At 44.0% G+C, this 23,451-nt stretch overlaps 1 pseudogene; it reads right to left on the minus strand.

Moving 5' to 3' along the window:
• Positions 1 to 1,104: 1,104 nt before the first annotated feature.
• Positions 1,105 to 1,223, minus strand: LOC145393902 (5S ribosomal RNA; annotated as a pseudogene).
• Between the last annotated feature and the right edge of the window lie 22,228 nt (positions 1,224 to 23,451).

Raw genomic sequence — 23,451 nt, forward strand, 5'->3', positions numbered from 1 at the left:
CTTCCACCGAACTGCATCACGATGACGACGGAGAACACTGAGGATGTAATGTTTGTTGACAGTTTGACCTTCTGGTGCATATTCATGATGCACAACTCTACAGAAGTCGGAAAAAAAAAACTGTCAACATGCATTTCACCTTGCTGCAGACCTGTCGTGCTTTTTATGGCTGAGGCAACCCCGCATGGTGCCTAATGGGATGACCGTTTTGGTTTCTCGGTTGTACCCATACACCAAGTCTCACTTCCAGTGATAACAGTCTTCAGAAAGTCTGCATCGTGATTTGCACACTCCAACATGTCCTGAGCAACGTTCACTCACGGAGCTTGTTGTTCACGTGAAAGGAGCTTTGGAACAAACCCGGCGACAACTATTCGCAGGCCTAAATCATCCGTTAGAATTTCGTGTGCTGATCCATTGCTGATTCCAATTTCATCAGCAATTTCTCTGACAGTCATCTGAGGATTTCCCAAGATCAAATCGCACACTTTCTTCACATCTTCAGCACTCCTGCTTGCTGATGGTCTCCCAGGATGTGGATTGCTGACTGATATTCAACCATTTTTTAAGTGATTGTACCACTCCTTTATTTGCGTTGCTCCCATGGCTTCATTCCCCAAAACTTTCTGAATCTTCCTGATTGTTTCAACTTCGGTATCATCTAGTTTTTGGCAGAATTTGATGCAGTAACGTTGTTCGACTTCTTCAGACATTGTGATGAGCGCGGGAACGCAACGAGCGTAAGGTGCACGACCATGTACGTAGGTTGACTGACAGCCACAGAGTTACTCGTGGCAGCTGGCATTAATCACACACGTGCATGAAGGTCCTGTACTGCACTACACAAAGCCCTGCCCCTATCCTCCAACTGACTGACGAGAACAAAAATGAGGTCTGGTACCTTCTAAACAGACCTCGTGTGTATATTATAATATATATTATATACTGTATATACACACACACAATATATATATATATATATATATATATATATTCATTCATTGCCAGACGCCATGTATCCCAGACAGGGTGGCCAAGGGCTTAGAGTTAATTGTTTTACAGGGAGGGGCACTAATCCTCCACCAACCCCACTTGACGTAGGGATGCCAACAGCATCTGGTGTTCCCTGGCGGTCACCCATCCAAGTACTAACCAGACCCGACGTTGCTTAACTTCGCTGATCGAACGGGAAGCGGTGTACTCAACGTGATATATATATATATATATATATATATACACCGGTACTCAACGTGGTATATATATATATATATATATATATATATATATACACCGGTGCTGTATATAAACAGCACATAACTGTATATTAATGAGCAATATGCATAATAAATCTGTTATGGAAGACATATTAAGAAGCCTCCTATGTCATCTAGAATATGGACCTCATAGCCTCAAGCGTTCATTTCCCGGCATAACACTTCATTTTGGAGGGAAAAATGTAAACAAACCCAACTGACACTATCCTGACGGTGCTTAGTGCCTCAAAACTGAAGGACATCACTACTGGGCCTTGAAATCATTTTATTAAGCCTATTCAGTTCTAGAGACGGACACATTAAAAAAAAAAAAAAAAAAAAAAAAAAAAACCAACTCCAGTCTTTCAGTTAGGAACATCTTTCTTACACCAAATAAAATATATACAGTACTCGTAATCTGGAGCTATATTCTGGAGCTGTATTCTGCTCACTTTAACTTGGCCTAAAATTGCCATCTCTCCATCTTGGATGGTGTGCTATAACAACACGTTAACACTACACTATGATGCTAGTCACGGAGAAGATCTGTGGAAAGGATCTTGAGTAGTATTTTCTTATTCTGCCACTGAGAACGTCATAAGCTGTACCAGAACAAAAATCGCCTAGTTAACATAAATCAACTATAGTGAAAATAAAAAGATGTCCATGGGGGAGGCAGAACTCCTTATTATTTATTCTATTCTGGTGGGAAAATAAGTAAACAAATCCAGTTGTCACTGCGTCCAAACTGTATTTAGCGGTACTTGCTTGAGGTTATCACATTAGTTGTATTTTAGTTATCAGTCACACAGGTTTCTTCTCATCCTAAGAGCCTTTTCTCGAACTAATAAGGTTTGTTTGGTATCTTTTAACCTCTTTCTTTACGAGATATCTTTTCTAAGTTCAACAGATATCTTTTAGAGCAGTATCTTTCAAATTTTCTTTTCCGTTGTGCGACACCCACACAAGATAAAATTCCTTCCTGGGGTCTTCCACATCTTCCTCTGCAAGAGCAAACAACATATCACTGTTTGAATTGGCATAAGTTACATGAGAGGTTTAACAAAGGCAGTACCGTAATTTAAACTAAGCAGTGCATGCCAACAAAACACCCCTCAGAAAGTAAATCCAAAACCTTGGTATTAAGGATGCAATGGTATTGCTACCAACGTGAGTAACACTGGTTCAGTTAGAGTTCAAGCACAAAAGATATATTCTTTCATATGAATATCACTACGTTGCTGTGATTTGGTGCTCATCATCTTGGAAAACTTAGCTTCGCACAGACAGGTTGACAAGATTAGCAGGACCACCCAGACTGCTCGATGCTGATGATACCACATCAAGCCATCCGCCATACTCCCTTCAACAAGTATGTCTTTGTCATATGATTCATAGCAAAATTTCAGGATTCACATTGCACTACTACAGGAAAGGCTACCTGCGAGGCATGTAACTGAAACGGGTTATGTACAACACTGCAGAAATTTTGCCCCTGAAAAATGAATATGAAATTTTGTTCACAGTGACTTCAGATGCACATATTACCTCATAGCCCAATCGAGAAGTATGGCCCCCCAGGGGGCCATGGCCCTCAGGCTGGGAACCATAGGTCTAGAGAGAGAGAGAGAGAGAGAGAGAGAGAGAGAGAGAGAGAGAATGTGCGACTGGGGGAATCAACACCCAGCAGTTATTTCCCCCTCCATTCTGGTGAAAAAAAAAAAAAAAAAATCCATGTGGCAGTGTTCCGGGTCCTGCAGCGTTTAGTGTGGTGAGGGGCCATGTGGCACTGTGCCTGGCACTCGATACGCGGGGCCAACCCACCACCCAGCCTCCGGAACGGCCACCTTTAACGCCACCACCCCCTTAGCACCACCGATACTTTACCAACTTTATATTGGACCAACGTTTATTTAATATCAAACTTGACCCTTCATATCCCGTGACGTCTTTATTGATTTATCTTTCCAATACCCTGACGATTATTTTTAACTTAGGAAAGATCTCTTGTGGGGTGTGGGTAAATGAGGGCAACACTGAACTTACGCATTTTGAAAAATTTACCGTAAGATGAATAAAATCGTCTGGAAATGGTTATAAAGAGAAAAAAATATCCAACTGGAGTGTAATTTCTCTAGCTAGAAACAGAGGATGCCTAACTTAAAACATTTTTGCTGGTGTCACATGACTGTATTTGCACAGGAATGGTCACATGCGTCCTTATTAAGTCTTGATTAATAGATGTCTCCCTTAAACTATAGAAAATATTTTGTATATGGCACTGCAAGAATTATAATATTAACAATTAGTAGTAGTAGTAGCAGTAGTAGTAGTGCTATTATTACGAAGTCCTTGGGCTAAAAGTTATTTCTGTGGCATACGTCACACGAATATAACACATAATACCACATATTCCTTGGACACATTTTTGACGAACAGGTTAGTTATAAATTCTTGATCTTGGTTCCACACACTCGTGCATCCCAGATCGGTTACTGATTAAATCCTTTTTATAAACCAACAGTCTCTCTCTCTCTCTCTCTCTCTCTCTCTCTCTCTCTCTCTCCCTCTCTCTCTCATCATATCATACTCCGTCTTTGACAGGGGTGGAGGAAGCACAAACAAATCAATGCAACCACATCCCGACTCAAACATTGACATTCAAGCTTCTGTGACTGATTCTCAGCTGAAGTTAGGTAGTACAGAGAAGGCTACAAGAGTTATCCCAACCATGACATGGGTTGATGGCACCACTATTAACTCAGCCTCCTGTACTCAATCCCTCTCTTAGCTAAATTGTCTGGTGTTAGCTCGAATACTTCACCACAGTGGCATTTCTTTACTTAATTCTTGCTGCTATACCGTACGACTATTTTCTTTAGCTTAAGAGAGCTCCGTGGCAGTCAATGCTACACCTAAGCACTCAAGCTCCAACATTTATATCCAAGGTTGACTGAAAACCATATGGATATACCAGAAGTGAAATAAACACGCCCCTGGACTGAAGGCCTTTAGTTTCTCCTTGAGTAGGCTATACATTTTACCGATGTTCTCCCCAAACTTTCACACCAACTCCTCTCGAGATTCTTAACCCTTGGGTCACCACTTAATTCCATGCAGGTCTGATGGGTGTGCAAGGCATTTATTTACTTATTTATTTGTTCAGTTATCTATTTATTTATTCATTTAACTATTTAAATACTAATTTAACGAGTACTTACTTTCAGGAGGGAGGGGGTCCAACTCTGGGAACAGACACGATGGTGCACTCCCTGAGGCCCAACAACTCTCCTACATGCCATACACCTTCACATATCACCACATCAATGTGTGCTATAAGCCACCGTCTATACTGAATACAGACGAGTGCCGTCTTACTACGGTCTGGTGTAATGGTATTAACGAGGATGTTTTTATAACGTGATGATTGTTCTTCTTACCGATCAGTAGTTTGGAATAACAAAATCCAAACAATTAAATGCTTCCTGTCCCAGACTGTGATCGAACTCGCGTCCTGTCAGCCAGCAAACCTCTTCTCTTAGCTCGTGACCACCACTTCTCCAACACAGGCTACATCAAGGAGTCTGCTTTGTCTTAAGATTGGATTGTATTCTCGTTCGCTTAAGAAATTTCATAACAATTTTTCCTCAGTGATTTATCTGACTTACCACATCTTCCTCTTACATATCAACGATGCAACTGTGTTGATATTTTAGAGGTACTGACATATGTGCCGTACAAGTAAATACCAACAAGCCCTACAATACCACCATGTACTTTTCAATTTGCTCTAGCCAACGTCTAACTATTTTTTCACCTAAGGACCTAGTTCCTCCCTCCCCTCGTGATGCGGGAATAATGAAGGATACCATACCGGTAATTATATGGATATCTAACCTCCTGTTTGGAAAGTCCATCTGGCAGTGAATACAATCATCTGGATATTGGAAGACCTGTCAGACTGAATGTGTGTGTGTGTGTGTGTGTGTGTGTGTGTGTGTGTGTGTGTGTGTGTGTGTGTGTGTGTGTGTGTGTGTGTGTAATTCACCTGGTCGGTCAGGATCACTTGATGGTCGTGATCGTCAGCTTTTACCTCCCGGAAGGGAGCTGAGAGCTCATATAGTCCGATCTAAGGGCAAGGCTGTGACCTTCACACACGCATCCACCCGTCGCCTTGCTCAAGGGGGACAGTAACCACCCACTTCGTCAGAGAAACTTTTCGCAACCTAAGCGAGGCGCGAACTCCCGTCTACCAGATGGCAAGCGAGAACGTTACCACTGCACTGTGTGTGTGTGTGTGTGTGTGTGTGTGTGTGTGTGTGTGTGTGTGTTTTCCTGTAAACTAAATGTATCAAAAGTGAATGAATGGCTGCGTGATCTCCCAAGTTAGGAGGATTATTGGCTGGAAAATCGTTCAACAGATCCGGATATAGCTGGCATATACAGTAATTTTACCATAGCATCCCAGGCCACATTATAAAAAGATACTATTATATTACCTCAACAAGCTGAAGATTTTGAAACAGCAATATTTAGCCAGTGCTGAAAGGACTTCACAAAATTAAGTGATATCATCCAAACTCAGTAAATATTGATGATGAGCGATGGTGATGGTGTTATAATAATAATAATAATAATAATAATAACAAACAAAATGTCACTGAAGTAAAAGCATTAATGTCCTCCCTATAACGCCACACTCAGCAAGCTTCCCTGTGGCTTTCTCCCCAACTGCTCCCTATCTTTCTTATCTTTCCCCTTCATTTTTCTCATCCTTCTCCTCTCCGCAGATCCTCTCTCAACTCTGTCAGTCCTCCTCCACCCCCATCTTTCCTTAAACACTCCCATCCCTCCTTAAAACATCTCCTTTTCCTTCAACCCCTCCCCACCAAACCTTACAGGTCTCCTACCCACCCCCACCCCCATCTCTTAAACTCCCATCTTCTCCCTCATGTCACATCTCACTCCTCCCCCTCACCAGTCCCCACTCCCCACTTACACCCCCCCCCATCCCTCCTTCACACACCTCCACCCTCTCAAGTTTTCAATAAGGACGGAACAGCCTCTCGATGTGAGTGTAAGGTCCATGTTGTCGTGTATTATACCTCCCCTCCCCCTCTCTCTCTCTCTCTCTCTCTCTCTCTCTCTCTCTCTCTCTCTCTCTCTCTCTCTCTCTCGTATTTATGTCTATCTTCCATTGGGCTTGCCAACGTCTGTGCATCATGTAACTCTCTCTCTCTCTCTCTTTCTCTCTCTAGTAAACACGCCATGTTTGGGGGGACAAATCTGATCAGCGGCCTCCAAAGAACGGGCGACGAGCGGACCTAACACAATTAGCAGGGGGGGGGAGGTTGGAGGGGGAGGGAGGAGGGGCAGTGTATGGGAATGGGAGGTGTATGGGAGCGGGAAGGAAGGGAAGGAGAGAGTGGGGGGGGGGAAGGGCAGGATGTAGGAGAAAAGAGTAGGAAGGAATGGAAACGGGAGGATGGAAGGAAGAGAAGTACGAAAAGGGAGAGGGAAGGAGGGTAAGCGGGAGAAGGAGGGAGGGAGGAATGGAATGGAAATATAGATAGATAGATAGAGAGACAGTGAGAGAGAAAGAGAGAGAGAGAGAAGCGGGAGGTATGGGTGAGGTGATGAGGGAGAAGTGTAGAAGTGAGGAAAATGTGAATATGTGGGCAAGAAGGGAAAGGGTGGGAAAGGGTGGGAAGGTGTGAGAGGAGAGGGAGAGTGAAAGGGAGAAGGGAGAGTGAAAGGGAAAGGGAGGGGGAGGGGAAAGGGGAGGGTACGGGAGAGAGAGAGGAAGGGGATGTGTATGGGTGAGGAAAGGAAAGGCGGCACAGTGGGGAAGGTATGATAGGGAGGGGAAGTGTATGGATGAGGGAGGGATAGATGGAGAGGGAGACGTATGGGTAAAGAAAGAGGGAGAAAACAAAACTGAACCACCTTAAATTTACTGATGGTGTTGTAACAGCTGGTACGTGGATTCCACTACATCGTAAAATATAGGCAGATCTAGACCTGGTGAATAAAAAGTGCACATGAACTGATGATGCATCATGTATGGGAATTTGAAGATGCAGCATGTACAGCATCTGTTGCAAGTGCAAAACAACTGACGCTGCGGTACGAACAGTTAAGAAAATAACGGTTCTGTTCAACAGTTTGCACCATTTCTTTTTTTCATTTAGGCTTCTATCAGAAATTGGAACAGTTTACGTATTTTGAAGTAACATCGAATTCAGCACTATTATATTTTTCAGTCTGATATCTTACGTCTATCCGTCTCTAAGAACACGTTAATACAGGCCTACCCGCCAGTCTCACACGTTTCGCAGACCAACATTCATTTTCACAAAATAATTTCTTAAGCTGTACTCCACCATAATCTCTAGAACAAAATACCGTAACATCCACAAGGGGTGGAACACAGTGTTAAGTTGGTCACGTCGCTGAGCATGATGATGGGCTCCGTCCATCTGACTGGTACGTTCACAGAAATAGTGTAACACCGACTTTGTGGTGGAGGGTCAGGAGGGGAGTAAAACCCAGAGTAAAGGTGTAAACAATAATAAAGATAACCAGTACATGGGAGGGGAGAGGAGGAGTACAGGTATTTGTGAGGGTTAATTACTACAACACGGTGACGTCCATTTTATTACACCTTTGTTATCCCTTAGTGATTATACTCAGATCAGGAGCGTGGCCAGGTTAACGGTGAAGAGGTTCGTGGAGGGTATATCCAAGTTCACCAGAGCGAAAAATCTCTCCTAATATCTGGGAATCGAGAGCAGTAGCTTATTATAAAACAAGTCCTCGTACTGAGAGGGTTAAGGGTGGGAATGGGTGGAAATGAAAGGTGACAGAGGGGGCTACAGGATGGGGGTGGGCAGCCTCCTGATATAAGAAGCTCAAAGGCTGGCAGTAGTAACGCTGATGGTGGCAATTAGGGAAGACAGTGAGAGAGAGAGAGAGAGAGAGAGAGAGAGAGAGAGAAGAAAACGCAGAGGAAAATGCGGCAAGGCAGAGAAAGATAGGAGGAACAGAGGGAAGAGAACGGGTACTAGACGAAGATGGAAATAAAAAGAGTGTGAGAAGGAGGGGCAGGCTACCTTAGGATGAAGAGAAATAATAATGAGAGGATAAAAGGGGCTGCAGTTAGTTAGGAAGAGGATAACGAGACGAAAAAAGAAAATGGGAACAGTAGGTGATACAACTGGAGAGAGAGAGAGAGAGAGAGAGAGAATAAGACATCGTTAAGAAAGAAGGGAGGAAGGAAAGAATATAAAGAAAGAAAAAGATGGGAAGGAAGATGCCATAAAGGAGAACGGGAGAAGCATCAGCGTCTTCCCTATCTCCATCATCTGACGACCACCGAGAGGACTGCCGCCATCATCACTACTCCTATCAGACATTTCCACTCTTGTCACAACACACCCGTCATCACAACTTCACTCACCCGCCAACACCTGCAGCGGATAAGCAGCCTACCATCACCATCACCACTATCTACCGTCATCACAATTTCAAAAGATATTCTCAACATGTCTTCACAACGAAATTATCACCACAATATTGAATACTTCAATCGCATCCACAAAGTAACACCATTCTCAATATCAACATTAGCCACCACTACACTTTCACTGCCAACATCTCCATCACCAGGCAATATCATCTTCACAACTTTATCAACGTCATTATCATTCACATCATCAACCACCACTACACTTTCACTACCCAATATCATCACAACAGCTAAAACCGTCTACATAACTTCAGCAACACAATCAATATTCACCACTTCAGTCTTCATCACTCACTTTCAAAAGTAAACACCATCCTCACCAACGTCATCATCAACCATCACTACACTCTCAACACCATCATCATCACAATTACCAAACACCATCTTCAAAATCTCATCGACATCATTACCACAATATTAACTGGTTCATCTTTCATTTCCAACACCTAACTCCGCCATCACCAATACCACCATCGCCATCGTCAAACAATCGCCTCTCCCGGTGACGACCATGCGAGATGTACGGAACCATTATCTAATTCTCTATTTACTTCTGCAACATTCGTGGCCTTTCCTCTGATTTTCTCCCTACTGAATACCACCTCTCTTCATCTAAACCCCACTTTCTCTTCCTCACTGAGACTCAGCTGTCTGCGGCGCCTGAGAGTAAACTCTTCTCTATCTTTGTACTTTTTACCCGTCCCTGCCCCGGATGGACTCGGGGATGGTTGTTGTTTTCCTTGGTGTGTCTGTTTGTTTGTCTGTCTGTCTATATGTCTGTCTGTCTGTCGGTTAACAACTTTACGCGAAAACTATCTATCTATCTATCTATAGCCCGACGCCCTAATCCCGCAAAGGGTGGCCGCAGACAAAACGCATCCAAGTCGCTCTGTCACCCACCAGTTGACTACCCTCCCCCCAACTCACTCCCCCCTCCCTCCTATAACTCTCAACTCCATCCCTCCACCTCATCCTCGGCCCTCTCCCTCCCTCCACCTCACCTACATACACCCTCTTAGTCAGCCTTTCATTCTCCGTTCTCTCCACATGTCCAAACCACCTCAGTGTATTGCTCCTAATCTTCTCAGCCACATCCACATCCACCCCACAACGTTCCTTCACTTCTTCATTCGTCAACCTGTCCTTCCATGTCACTCCACGTGCTCCCCTCAAGTAACTCATTTCCACTGCTCTCACTCATGACTTGTTCCCCTCTTGCAAGGTCCATGCCTCGTTTCCATTCGTCTGGGTAGGGATCACAATACTATCATGCAACGATTTCTTAACTTCCATACCCACCTCCCTATTTCTCATCACTGCTTTCAGTGAACCAACAACCTTCTTTCCCTGCTGTACTCTTTCAAACAGGGATGATGAGCTATGACCTTCTGATCACCTGATTAAATTTTGGGCCAAATTGGGCCAAGGCACAGGCTGTAGGCCCAAAAAATGTATTAAAAAAAAAAAAAAAATACGGGTAAACATTTTTTTCGACATAGCTCCTTTCAAATTCGTCATATCGACATGAAACCAAAACCTAAAAGTGCATCTTTCAAATCTCCATCCTAATACATGCCTCATTACATCTGGGGGTCACCCCTTAGGTAGCTGTAAGGGGGTCAGTGTCAAGTGGGTCGGGCCTAAATTTCAAATGGGCATAAAATCGTCAGTTTTCACCCGATTTACTCCAAATTTGATAAGTGACATCTTTGACTAGAAATCATGTTGTGTTTATACGTCAGCACTAAAATGACTGCCGGGGACGAGTTTGCTGTGCCTTGGCACCGCTTTTTGTTCTATAGCTACTCATTTTAAGTCAAAGTTGGTTGTGTATATGTACAAAACAACATGCCTTGATTTCGTGTTCCTGAACTTGAATCTTCCGAAGTCTGTACAGTCTAGTTTCAAATACTGTCTTCTCTAACTAAATATATCTGTGCTGTGTACCTATCCCCTATTTCCACTGACTGAAAAATTCTTTGAATATCTTACTTCTAAGATGGAATACATCCTATCAGTTTCTCCTTTTTCTGATATCTTCATTCTAATTTATTTCAATATTCACTACCACCTTTGGCTCTCCTCTCCATTCACTGATCCTCCTGGTGAACAAGCTTAAATCTTTTTTATCCTTAATGACCTACAGCAGCTTGTACAGCACCCTACCCGTATCCTTGAGTGCCTTGGAGAGTTCAACATACCTGACCTCATTCTTACAACTAATCCATCTGCTTACTCTGTTGATCTTTTCTCTCCATTGGGCTACCTTCTCAAAGAGCTACAAACAGTGGTGTTCCACAGGGTTCTATCCTGGCACCAACTCTCTTCCTTCATCATTGACCTCATAAGCTGTACATTTAACCCTATCCACTCTACAACCTTCACCTTTCCATCTACTTCTCACAGCATCCAACTTCTCCTCTCCATCTACTTCTCACAGCATCCAGCTTCACCTTTCCATCTACTCACAGCATCCAACTTTATCTTTCCATCTACTTCTCACAGCATCCAGCTTCACCTTTCCATCTACTTCTCAATGCATCCATCTCAGCAGTTACTTCAACAACACATGGTGATGATATTTCTAACCTGGATGCTTAAGGTAAAAGTAACACTGTTATTTTGTTAAATCCACCTAAAACTGTATCTTCCTCTTTCAACCCACCATAATCTTCTGCACGAATATCTATTAAAATTTAACAATATTCAACTCAACCCTGCATTATCTCTTAATATACATGGGGTTCCATTCTCTCAAGATTTACCACGGAATGAATACAAAGCTGCCTCCAAGAGATCAGGTGTGCTAAACTGACTCTGTGCATACTGCCTTCTTTACCCCAGTACAACTAGTGGACTTCATACAGGGGTTTTATTCGCCCCTGTGTAGAGCACAAGTCTCATGTGTGGGGGCCTCCTTACATACAGCTCTTCTCAACATGGTGGAGTCAAATGCTTTTCGTCTCATCAACTCTCCTCCTCTTACGACTCCCTCCAACCTCTGTCTCTTAGCTGCACTGCTGCATCTTTATCTCTCTCTTCTATCGGTACTTCAGTGGCCACTCCTATTTCTAAACTATCTGCTTCCATTCTTCCTCCATTATGGCATGCGAATAGCACCTACCTGGCGGCAAACTCTTACCTCTTTTTCTGTCCAGCTCTTTAATGCAAGAGTTAGTCGATACTCACAGTTCTTTATGTATGCAAGGGGTCAACTCTGGAACCGTTTTCCTCTGTCGGTATCTCCTTATGCCTATGACCTCCAGTCTCCTAATCGCAATGTATCCATGCATCTCTAAATGAATGGATCTTGAATCTGTGGGCTTCCAGCCTTTGACTTCTTCTAGCTTGCATGAAAAGACAAAGTTTCTTCAACCCTGATTGAAAATAAAACTTGCACCACCCACCATATCACCACATCCAGATAAAACCATTTTTGCAACTTTTGAATATTATCACATCATTCACTATTTCATCATTTCCTTCTACAACGTAACACCATCCTCAGGAATACCATCATAACAACCAACTATCACTATACAATCATCACCACCAACGATATGATCCCCAGCTAACAGGTACTCACCGACATGATCCCCAGCTAACGGGTACTCACCGACGTAATCCCCAGCCAACGGGTACTCATCATAACTTCATGCCATCAGTCACAACACAGATACCATTACCATTATCATCACCATCATTATCAAAGCCATCATCAGGCTCAATATCACATTACTTGCCTCCCATTTCGTTATCACGAAATCACCCCATACGATCAACATCATCATCACCCTTATTCTCTTACCTCTTCCTCCCTCCCCTTTTGCTATTATTTTTTGTTTTCATTTTTTGATACCGCTCATTAAAAGAATCCACACAAATAACACCATTACCATCCTCCACTCTTCGCTAGTCGTCCTGTTTCTCCCTCTTCTGCTCCATCTTCCATCCCTGCTCTCCTTTCTGATGACTCTGTCAATATTCATCATTTTCTATTTCCGCACCCTCAACACCATTAGCCTTCTATTTACTCCCCCTCTTTTTACTCTTTTCGTCTCTCACTTTCCATCGCTAACCTCATTTCTTAACCATCCTACCTTCGCATTTTCAAATATTTTCTTTTCCAAACTTCTCTCATTCCATAATATCACCTTTCTCTTCTCTCACACTCCCCCGTTCCTTCCTCCCTCCCTCTTCATCCCTAATTTCACTTCTTATCGTTTTCATTTTTACAGTTTTCACCACTATCTCTTTCACACCATCATCACCAACAACTTTTCTTCTCTTTGTTCTTTCAATCCTTCCTTCGTCCCTCATCCTCCATTCCAACAATTAATTCTCTTCATTCTCTTTCCATCACTTTCTCTTTCCATACCATTAACACCATCACCACCTTTTTTACATAAAATCTCCCTTCTTTTCCCTCCTGCTATATATCCTCACCACCTATTCGTCCCTTATTTTGTCAGCAGATTTTCTTTCTTCCTTTTCATTCTATTCAAAACTCCGACAAAGGCATTCTGTACCACCACCTCTCTCGTCTCTCCCTGTCTCTCTGTCCCACCTATTTCACCCTTCATAATTATCGTCTCTCGTTTCTCATTCTCTTTCCACATCTCATGCGTCCTCCAAACAAATCACCCCATATCGCTATTCATCTCCAGCCTCTCCCGTTTCCACCCCCTTCCTACCTCATATGTCCCAAATTTTACTCATGATCTTTTCTCTCTCCTTCGTTTTCTCTCTGTTCCATAAACAACTCGATCCTTCTCTTGTTTTTCTTCCTCTCCTTCCTCCTTATCTCATTTTCCGTCCTTGTCCTACATATTGTTACCTTTCGCTTTCATACCATCATCACAACCATCGTTCTTCTCTCCCTCTTACTTTCCCTCCTTCCTTCCTTACCTTCCATCCTAGCGCTCTCTCTCTCTCTCTCTCGTTTGTATATTTTTACTTTTCGCTATAATACCATCTTCATAATCACAGTTCTTCTCTCTCTCCCCTACTTTCATTCCTTCCTATATCACCTTCCACCTCTCTCTCTCTCTCTCTCTCTCTCTCTCTCTCTCTCTCTCTCTCTCTCTCTCTCTCCTGTCGTCCGGCCTACAAGCTTTTATCAACACTTCACTTTATTACATCCAGTATTGATATAAAGTGGACCTGGGCCTGGGAGAAATTGGCCTGGGAGGAGAGAGAGAGAGAGAGAGAGAGAGAGAGAGAAAGAGAGAGAGGAAAGGTTAGGGAAACAAATGAGAGAGAAAGAAGAAGGGGAGGGAATAAGATTGGAAGTCGGAGCGAGAGTGAGACAGATCAATGGGAGGGAAGAGGAGAGGAAGAAGTAAAGGAACTTGGTTAAATGTGGGAAGGAAGGAGAGAAAGGGTGAGGCGTGGACGGACTGATAAACGTACGTAGATAAAGCGAGAGAGAGAGAGGGGGGGGGGGAGACTGACAAGAGTGGGTGAGGTGGCCTGGGATGGAGGTGGGTGGCAGGGAAAGGAAGTCCACCCCGTGAAGATGGACGCTGTATACAGGTCGGATGGTAATGACGAAGTAAATATGTGAACTTAAGTTCACTTGAGAGGAGCATGTGGAGTGACATGGAGGGACAGGTTGACGAATGAAGAAGTGAAGGAACGTTGTGGGGTGGATGTGGTTGAGAAGATTAGGAGAAATACACTGAGGTGGTTTGGACATGTGGAGAGAATGGAGAATGAAAGACTGACTAGAAGGGTGTATGTAGGTGAGGTGGAGGGAGGGAGAGGGAGGGGTAGATCGAGGATGAGGTGGAGGGATGGAGTTGAGAGGTATATGAGGGAGGGGGGGGGTGATTTGGGGGGAGGGTAGTCAAATGGTGGGTGACAGAGCGACTTGGAGGCGTTTTGTCTGCGGCCACCATTTGCAGGATTAGGGCGTCGGGCTATAGATAGATAGATAGAAGTTTTCTCCATTAAGTTAAACATTATCGCCAATAGCATGGTCGGTACGTGTTGCTCTCACATACCTTGCACCAATTATAATTATCGCTCAAATACATCATACCTTCTTTTACCACTTACACATTTATCATTTACATTAGGTCCAGATCATTTACCATTTACACACCTTTCGTTCTGTACTTCATCAATACCACTGGATCATCTGTTGACTTCCAGTTCTATTACACTTTCATTATCTACCCTAAAACAAATGAACCAACATTAACATGATATACTTACCCACTCATCCGTACTCATCTCGATGATAAAACTCCACCGCACAAGACCACAGCCAAACACACTCACCAAGAAATGGAATATAGCACATTAATAAGGTGTGTGTGTGTGTGTGTGTGTGTGTGTGTGTGTGTGTGTGTGTGTGTGTGTGTGTGTGTGTGTGTGTGTGTGTGTGTGTGAGAGAGAGAGAGCAATAACCTTGCCTAGCCTGTATGATCGCAGAGGGAGTAGTAGCCTAACAACTGGTCCCCTACCCACCATATAACACTTCAGGGAGAAAAGAGTGCTAATAAAGTGGGGGGCAGGGGTAAAAACAGGATATGGAGCAAGAACAGGCTGGGCGAAAAACAATACTGTATGTCGTGAAAAGGGGAGCGGAAGAAAGGGCGGGGGAAATGGAAGTGAAGTACAACAAAGTACAAAGGAAAGAAAAACAACAGGCCTATTGGTCTTTTCGAGGCTGTTTGTTAAGAAAAGCTTATAGCTAACGTGACTATTCCATCTGTCAAAGACACGGACGGGAAAGCTGGAAGGCTCCCCCCGCCCACCAAACCCTCCAGCCGAAAACAACAGAAAAGAATGAGAAGAAACACAATGCAGCATAGAAAAGCTGTCACGGAAATTTCATAGGAAAGACTGAATGGAAACCATATGCTCTACTATTTTAACCTGCATGGGAAATACACTGCCACTTCAGGAACATGTTGTTGTCGCACTATGGTTACTGGTACGCCCTCCATGGTACCGGTATCACTGCAAGAAATTTTACTTAATTAATGTACTATTCAGAAGTGAACATGCTTCGCTGGGGATTAGAAGACAGATACTTATCCAAGCGGCTTTAAATGTTAGTACTGTATCAGAGTCAACCCTGACAGAAGGAGGCAACTTGTTCCATATATTTATAACCCCCCTGAAGACGTGCATATCTTCATGTGAGTAGAACCGCTTGTCAACAATTTTATGACCACTGCTTCTAGTATAATTTGACAGATCTACTGTGAGGCATTTTTAGACATCCATATTATCATGGCCTTTGAAGATTTTGTATACAGTACAGTACTTGAATTAAATCCACCCACAGTCTGTGCTTAGTTAAGGTAAACAATTCGAACTCTTCTAATGTTCATCAAAAGGGTTTATTTCTCAATCTAGGTATCATTTTTGTCACCCTTCGCTGTACCCTCTCAAGCTTTCCCCATACTTTTTCTGTAATACGGTGACCAGAACTGGATGCAATACTCCAAGTGTGAGTGTACTAAGGAATTTTACAAAGTGATAACGATATTTTACGATTTATATTAGAAAACTCTACCTATGAATCCAATCAATTAACTGACACTTAAAGTCTCTGTACACTATTTGCTTGGTTTCAAATCAACTGTTATTATAACTCCTAGGTCATTTTCATGCTTTATGCTATCATGCTGAATGTTATTCATGTTCTAACTGGCCCCAACATTTTTACTGCGAATGTTTAGCACTTTACATTTATTAAAATTGAAATCCATTTGCCTGTTTAGTCCCTTTAGTTTACATTTATTAAAACTGAAGTCCATTTGCCTGTTTGATCAAGACCTCTCTGAATAGCTTGCCTCTGCAGTGCTGTGTCTGCTGTTACCTATTGTGGCAACATCGGCAAACCTAGAAGTCTTACAGAATAACTCTTCACCAATATCATTTATCGGGTATGTATAAAAAATAATATGACCTAACAGTGAAAGGAACTCCATTTGTAATGCCTATCCAGTCTGACTCTTTTCAGTTTCTTACAACTCTCTGCTTTCGTCCAGTGAGCCAATCTTCGATCCACCTGAGAACACTTCCACTGAAACCATGTGCCTTTAGCTTTTGACAGTCTTTTGTGTGAAACTTTGTCAAAAGCCTTTTGAAAATGGTGGTAGACAACATCAACAGATTTAGTCTCGTCGCACATGTTCAATATATCGTTCAAGAAGTCCAACAGATTTGTGAGGCAGGAGCAATTATTCCGATAATCGTGCTGCGAATCTTAGATAACATTATTTATTTCTGAATCATTGATGAGCTTATTTGTTTCTATGTGTTGCACAAAACTGTCTCTAATAACAGTTCGAAGCAACCTACAAACCGTCGATGTTGAACAAATTGGGTGGTAGTTTTCTGACTGCTTTATTGAACTTTTTTATACCGGGGTTACGTTTACAAATTTCCACTCGTGTGCGACCATACTGCTCTTTAGTAATAAGTCAACAAGCCCAGAAAAAAAAAAAAATCATTCTGTCGTTCCTTTAGTACGAGTGATAAGGGTATGGGAGAAGGAAAGAGAGGTGTGAAGGAAAGAGAAACAGATGGGGCAAGATGAGGAAAACTACGGAAGTGATGGAGAACGGATACCGAATAGTGAAGGATGGGAAGACAGGTGCATAAAGGAAAAGTAGGAAGGAAGTTAGAGTGGAAGGAGACTAAAAAGTTGAGAAAGGAAAGGGGACGAGGAACAAAAAAAAAAAAAAGGACGTGAGGGAAAGATACGGAGAGTAGAGGAAAAAGCAGGAGAGTAAAAGCTGAGAAGGTAAGTGGGTTTGAGAAAGAATGGGAGAGTGGAGGAAGAAAGGGACTGTGGAAAAAGGAGAGGATGCATCGAGAAAGCAATTGACGAAAAGCAGGTGGAGATTGGAAGTGGAGGAAAATGAAATGGAGGAGGTAAGAGGAGTGGAAGACAGAAAGGAGGCTGGATGAAACAAGGTGGACATGGAGAGAAGAGGTAAAAATATCTCAATGCTTAAGAGAGAACTGGATGAAAGACGGCTAAGAGTAGATGACTGGGTGAAGGGGTGGAGTATAAGAGAGAGTGGCGGGTGGGGTGCAAGAGAGGTGGTGGAGTGCAAGAGAGGGGGTGGTGAAAGAGAGGGGGTGGAGTGTAAGACAGGGAGTGGTGTGCATGAAAGGGGGTGGGGTGCATAAAAGGGAGTGAGGTACATGAAAGGGGGTGGGGTGCATTAAAGGGGATGGGGTGCATTAAAGGGGGTGGGGTGCATAAAAGGGGATGAGGTACAAGAGAAGGATGGAGTGCAAGAGAGGGGGTGGGGTGCAAGAGAGGGGGTGGGGTGCAATAGAGAGGGTGGAGTGCATGGAAAGAGGTGGGGTGCAGGAGAAGATAAGGTTAAAAGGCGTGGCGAAAGAACAGGGGGTTGGTTCAAGATAGGTGGTGTGCAGGAGGGGGAGTGGGCTGCATGTAAGGAGGTGAGATGCAAGAGGAGGTGGGGATAAGAGTGGGGGGATCAAGAGGGGTGGGGCACGAGAGAGAGGGTGGGGGTGGGGGTGAAGTGGAGGGATACGCCTGTGTTAATGACTACCACTCAAACACGCACCACCTTAACACACTGCGGTACCGCTGTCACGTCTTCACCTTTATTACAGCCAACTACAGGTACGGTTAATCCACTCAATACAGTGACACTTTACATTCTTATGATCATTTTCCCATCTGAGAAGAGATTTTTCGAACGAGAAGGGTTGCATATATTCATTAAAACCCCTTCCATTACCGGTAAAGTAAGGTGATTTCTAAAACATTGATTTTTTTTTTTTTCTACAATCAGACTTCCTCAGTCAGGAGAGCTACTTGGTAATGAAGAGATTAATGAAGGTTCCTTGTATCTCTTTCTGTAAAAAAAAAAAAAAATCTAAACCGAATAAAATCGCGCGGAGGTTATCAAAAACAGAACATACAGTAAGTCATCTGGTTGAAGGGTTTACGCTGCCATTCCAACACACCCTCCACAAACAAACAAGAGTGGGCTAATGGTAAAACCTCTTCACCTGTACAGACCTAGCCACAGTTAACCCCTTCAATAGGATTACCTTTTTATACATTCTTCTTGATGTCACCACACGATTATGCCTATCTAAGGGGAAGACATCTGGCAGTGAATAAGTTAACAGACATACGGTAGTGTTAAACCTGATTACTAAGATAGACCACTCTTGACAGGAATAAAATCTGGTGTCAATACAATTATGCAGTGACAATAATGACGTCCTCAGGCTGAACTGGTTACAAATAAGACATGGGCTATATTAACTCCTTCAGCTGGGAGACATATTTTATATATTTTTCTTGCTATAATCCAGATTATAATATTCAGCTTAGAGGAGACGTTTCCGGCTTTAGAAGTTAAATACATCCTTCATGAATTACCTCGTTACGAGTCTTTCTTGAACTACGTAAAACCATGTGTCTGTGGCAAATGAAATTAAAAACGTCACGTACTGAAGCACCTGAGTATATAACCTCTTGAGTACGATGAATTCTTTTATATTACATACAAAACACATACAGAAAAACGCGTCAAAACAAAGATTAGTATTAAAAAAAAAAAAAAAAAAAAAAAAAAAAAAACCGCCACCACCAACACGAACTCAGCAACTTCTCGTAACCTTGGACTCCGACGCGACAAGGTATAAAATTATGGCACTATCCTTCTTCTTAGTCAGGTTTATGTGTGTGGGTAAGGAGGGGAGGCAAGAGAATGAACAGGAAACAAGAAGTGAAAAGGGGAAGGGGAAAGAAGCGAGAAGAGAAAAACAAGACGGAAGAGGAAGAGGGAGACAAAAGGGGAGGTGGGGGGTGAAGGGAACGGAGAGAGGAGAAAACAGAAAAGTAAGAGGGAAGAGAAAAGGGGTGAGGAAAAAGAGGAAGGAGAGGAGAGCGAGGAGATAATAACAAGAAGAGGGGGGGGGGCGATGAGACGAGAGGGAAATACATAGAGAGAATGAGGGGAAGGATTTAGGAACGAGAGAGCCAAGGAAAAAAAGGTGAGTAAAGGAACTAAGAGAAGATAAAGGATGTGAAAGAGAAGGGAGGGGGAAACAGAAGGGGCTACAGAGAGGAGGGGAAGAGAAGAAAAGAAGAAGAGAAAAGAAGAATATGATAAGAAAAGGGAAAAGTGAAGAAAAGGGAAGGAGAAAAGATGCAAAAACTGTGAAGGAAAATAGGTAAAAAAAGGAAAGGAAGAGGACAAGTAAAGAGGAGTGGAAAGATTAAGACAGTGGGTGGTAATATGGGTGGGGGGGAGAGAGAGAGAGAGAGAGAGCTGGAGGGAGGACTAGAGACAGTAGGGCCTAATCCACGCCTCCCGTCTCCGCTTCATATAACACACAGCGTCTAAGGAATGGAAGGGGTGAGGGATTAGGGCATGGGGAGAATAGGGGGATTTGGATTACAGGGAAGGAAGGAGAGAGAGAGAGAGAGAGAGAGAGAGAGAGAGAGAGAGAGAGAGAGAGAGAGAGAGAGACTTATGTATATTTTCAATCTAAATATAGTGGCATAACTAAATCCAACCCAGTCTACGCCACCAGAGAGAGAGAGAGAGAGAGAGAGAGAGAATAAAGGAGGCAGGAAAGGGGAACATGAGGAGGATATTGAAGGAAGAAGGAAGAAAGCAAGGAGGGAGAAAGGGAGAGGGAAAACGCAAAGGGAGATAGAAGGACAGGAAAAAGGGATAATCAAGAGGAAAAGATGAGGGGGAAAATGAGGGAGAGGGAAACGGAGAGGGAGCTGTGGGAAGGGAGAGGGAGGGGAGGAAAGGAAGGAGACGGGTTAAAGGAAAAGGTGTTTGTGGAAAGCTGAGAGTGAAGGGGGCGGGAGGAGAAAGTGAGGGAGGGGGAGAAGAGAGATGGGGGGAAAAGTAATGAGGGCGGAAGAAGAGAAAGTGGGATGGGGAAGGAGAGGAGGATAATGAGGCAGACGGAGACAGGAGAGAGAGAGAGAGAGAGAGAGAGAGAGAGAGAGAAGGAGGCAGGAGAAAAACTGGGCGAATACAAAATCGGGAGTGGAGAATAAGTGAGGGGATGGGAAAGTGCGAAAAGAACAGGAAGGATTAAAAGAGGGGAGCAAAAAAAGGAAGGAGAAAAGGGGAAGAGGAGACGGGAGGCGAGGGGAAGGGAGAAGAAGAGAGGGGAGAGGAGGGGAAGAACGGGGAGGGACGAAGAGGGGAGGGGAGGGGGAGGGGAGGGGAGGAGGGGAGGGGGGAAGGGAAGGAAAAGATGGGAGGGAAATGGAGGGGAGGGGAGGGGGAAGGGTGGGAGAGGGGAGGGGAGGGGAGGGGAGGGGAGGGGAGGGAAGGGTGGAGGAGGGGAGGGGAGGGGAGGGGAGGGAAGGGTGGAGGAGGGGAGGGGAGGGGAGGGAAGGGTGGGGGAGGTGAGGGGAAGGGAGGGAAGGGGAAAGGAGGGGAGGGGGGAGGGGAGAGGAGATGGAGAGAGAGAAGAAGATTTGTCAGGAAAAGACAGGGACGTAAGAAGGTAAAATTCATGGGGAGGGAAGCAGTAAGGGACGGAGGTAGGGATATGGAAGATTACTGGTGGGGAATGAGGAGATGAGAGGAGGAAGAGCAGGAGAGGAGGAAATGAGAGCAGAGGACGGTTAAGGAGAGGGGATAAAAAAGGAAGACAGAAGATAATCAGGGTGAAGGTATCAGGTATAAGGGATGGGAAGGGAGGATCAGGAGTGTGTAAGGAAGCGAAATCTTTTAGGAGGAAAGCAGAGGAAAGGATAACAGACATGGGGATAGAAGAGCAAGAGAGTATGGGAGGAGAGAAGATAGGAAAGGGAAGGAGTGAGTGGGAATGAGAGAAGAGAGAAAAAGGAAGAAAGGGGGAAGAGGAGAGGAAAGACAGGAGAGAGAAGATAGGAAAGGGAAGAAGAGGGAGGGAATGAGAGAAATGGAGAGAAAAGGGGAGAAAGGGGGGAGAGGAGAGGAAAGACGAAAAGAGAAGAAAGGGGAAGAGAAGACAGGTGACGAAAGGAGAGGAGAGGGGAGAAGAGGGGAGGAAAAAGAAAAGAGAGGAGAAAGAGAAAAGAAAGAGAAGAGATGAGGATGGCAGAGAGGAGAGCGGAGAGAAGAGAGAGGAGAGAAAAGGAAATGGAGAGTGAGAGGAGGAAATATTGAAGGTTCAACTTACAGAAGGTGGGGGGGAGGGAGAGTCCAGCAAAGAAAGTACAGGACAATATGAAGGAAACAAGGGAGGGAAAGCGCAGAAGGGGGAGAGGATGGGAAATGATGAAGACCAAGGGAAAAAGAGAGTGGGCAAGCAGGGAGCAGAATATAAGGGGAGTTGGATAGAATGAAGGATGAGAGGAAGTGTGAAGGTGGTGGAGAATGAAGGAAATAGGGGAGGGTGAATGATGGAAGGAAAGAAGGGAGAATGAAGAAGGAAGGGAAGGGAGAACGAGGGAGGGAAGGAAGGGAGAATAAAGGAGAGAAATAAGGGAGAATAAAGGAGAGAAATAAGGGAGAATAAAGGAGAGAAATAAGGGACAATGGAGCAGGGAGGGAAGGAACAGTGAAGGAGGGAGGGAAGGCAAAGTGATGGAGGGAGGGAAGGCAGAATGAAGGAGGGGAAAAAATGAAGGAGGGTGGGGACGGGAGGGAAAACGGAGCAGCAAGAGAAAGGAGACTGAACATGAAATGAGAAGAAAAATGAAGGAGGGAGGAGGAGAGACTAGAGGACGGAATTAAGTGGAATGAAGAAGAAGAGGGAAAACGAAGAAGGGAGGGAAAGGAGAATGAAGGAGGGAGGAAAGGAAGAATGAAGGAAGAGGGAGAAGGAAACAATGGAAAAGGGAGAGAAGGGAAAATGAAGGGGGGAGGAGGGGAAAATCGAGAAGGGAAAGAGGGATGGAAGAATAAAAAACGTGTAAAAGGGAGAATGAATGAGGGAGGATAGGAACAATGAAGGAAGAATGGAAGGAGGATGAGGGAGGGAGAGAAAAATGAAGGAAGGAGATTAAGAATGAAAGTGAGGAAGGGAGAACGCAGCTGGGGGAATGAAAATGAAAGGAGGAAGGAGACTGAAAGAAAGGAGGAGACTGGCAGGATGGAGAACGTGACTGGAAGGAAGGAGATGGAGACTGGAAGAAAGGAAAAGGAGACTGGAAGGAAAGAGCAGGGACTGGAAGGAAGGAAAAGGAGACTGGAAGGAAGGAGAACGTGACTGGAAGGAAGGAGATGAAGACTGGAAGAAAGGAAAAGGAGACTAGAAGGAAAGAGAAGAGACTAGAAGGAAGGAAAAGGAGACTGGAAGGAAGAAGAACGTGACTGAAAGGAAGGAGAAGGAGACTGGAAGGAAGGAGGAAATTGGAAGGAAGCACGAAGAGACTGGAAGGAAGGAAGGAAGACAATGAAAGGAGGATGGTAAAAGGAAGGGAGGGGAGGAGATAAAGACAAATAGAGGACTGAAAGGAAGGAGAGGAAAATGAAGGATGACAGTGAGGCTTAGTATGAGAGAGAGAGAGAGAGAGAGAGAGAGAGAGAGAGAGAGAGAGAGAGAGAGAGAGAGAGAGAGAGAGAAGGAAAGAGAGGGAGGGATGAAGAGGAAAACATAAATGGGAAGTTGAAGATGGAAATGGATAGCGGAAGATAAATGGATAGAGGGTAGTAAGGAGGGATGGGACATAGAGGGAAAGGAAGCAGA

Source organism: Coenobita brevimanus, chromosome 25 (genome assembly GCF_032717465.1).
Source record: "Coenobita brevimanus isolate Jiangsu-jjx chromosome 25, ASM3271746v2, whole genome shotgun sequence".
Taxonomy (NCBI): domain Eukaryota; kingdom Metazoa; phylum Arthropoda; class Malacostraca; order Decapoda; family Coenobitidae; genus Coenobita; species Coenobita brevimanus.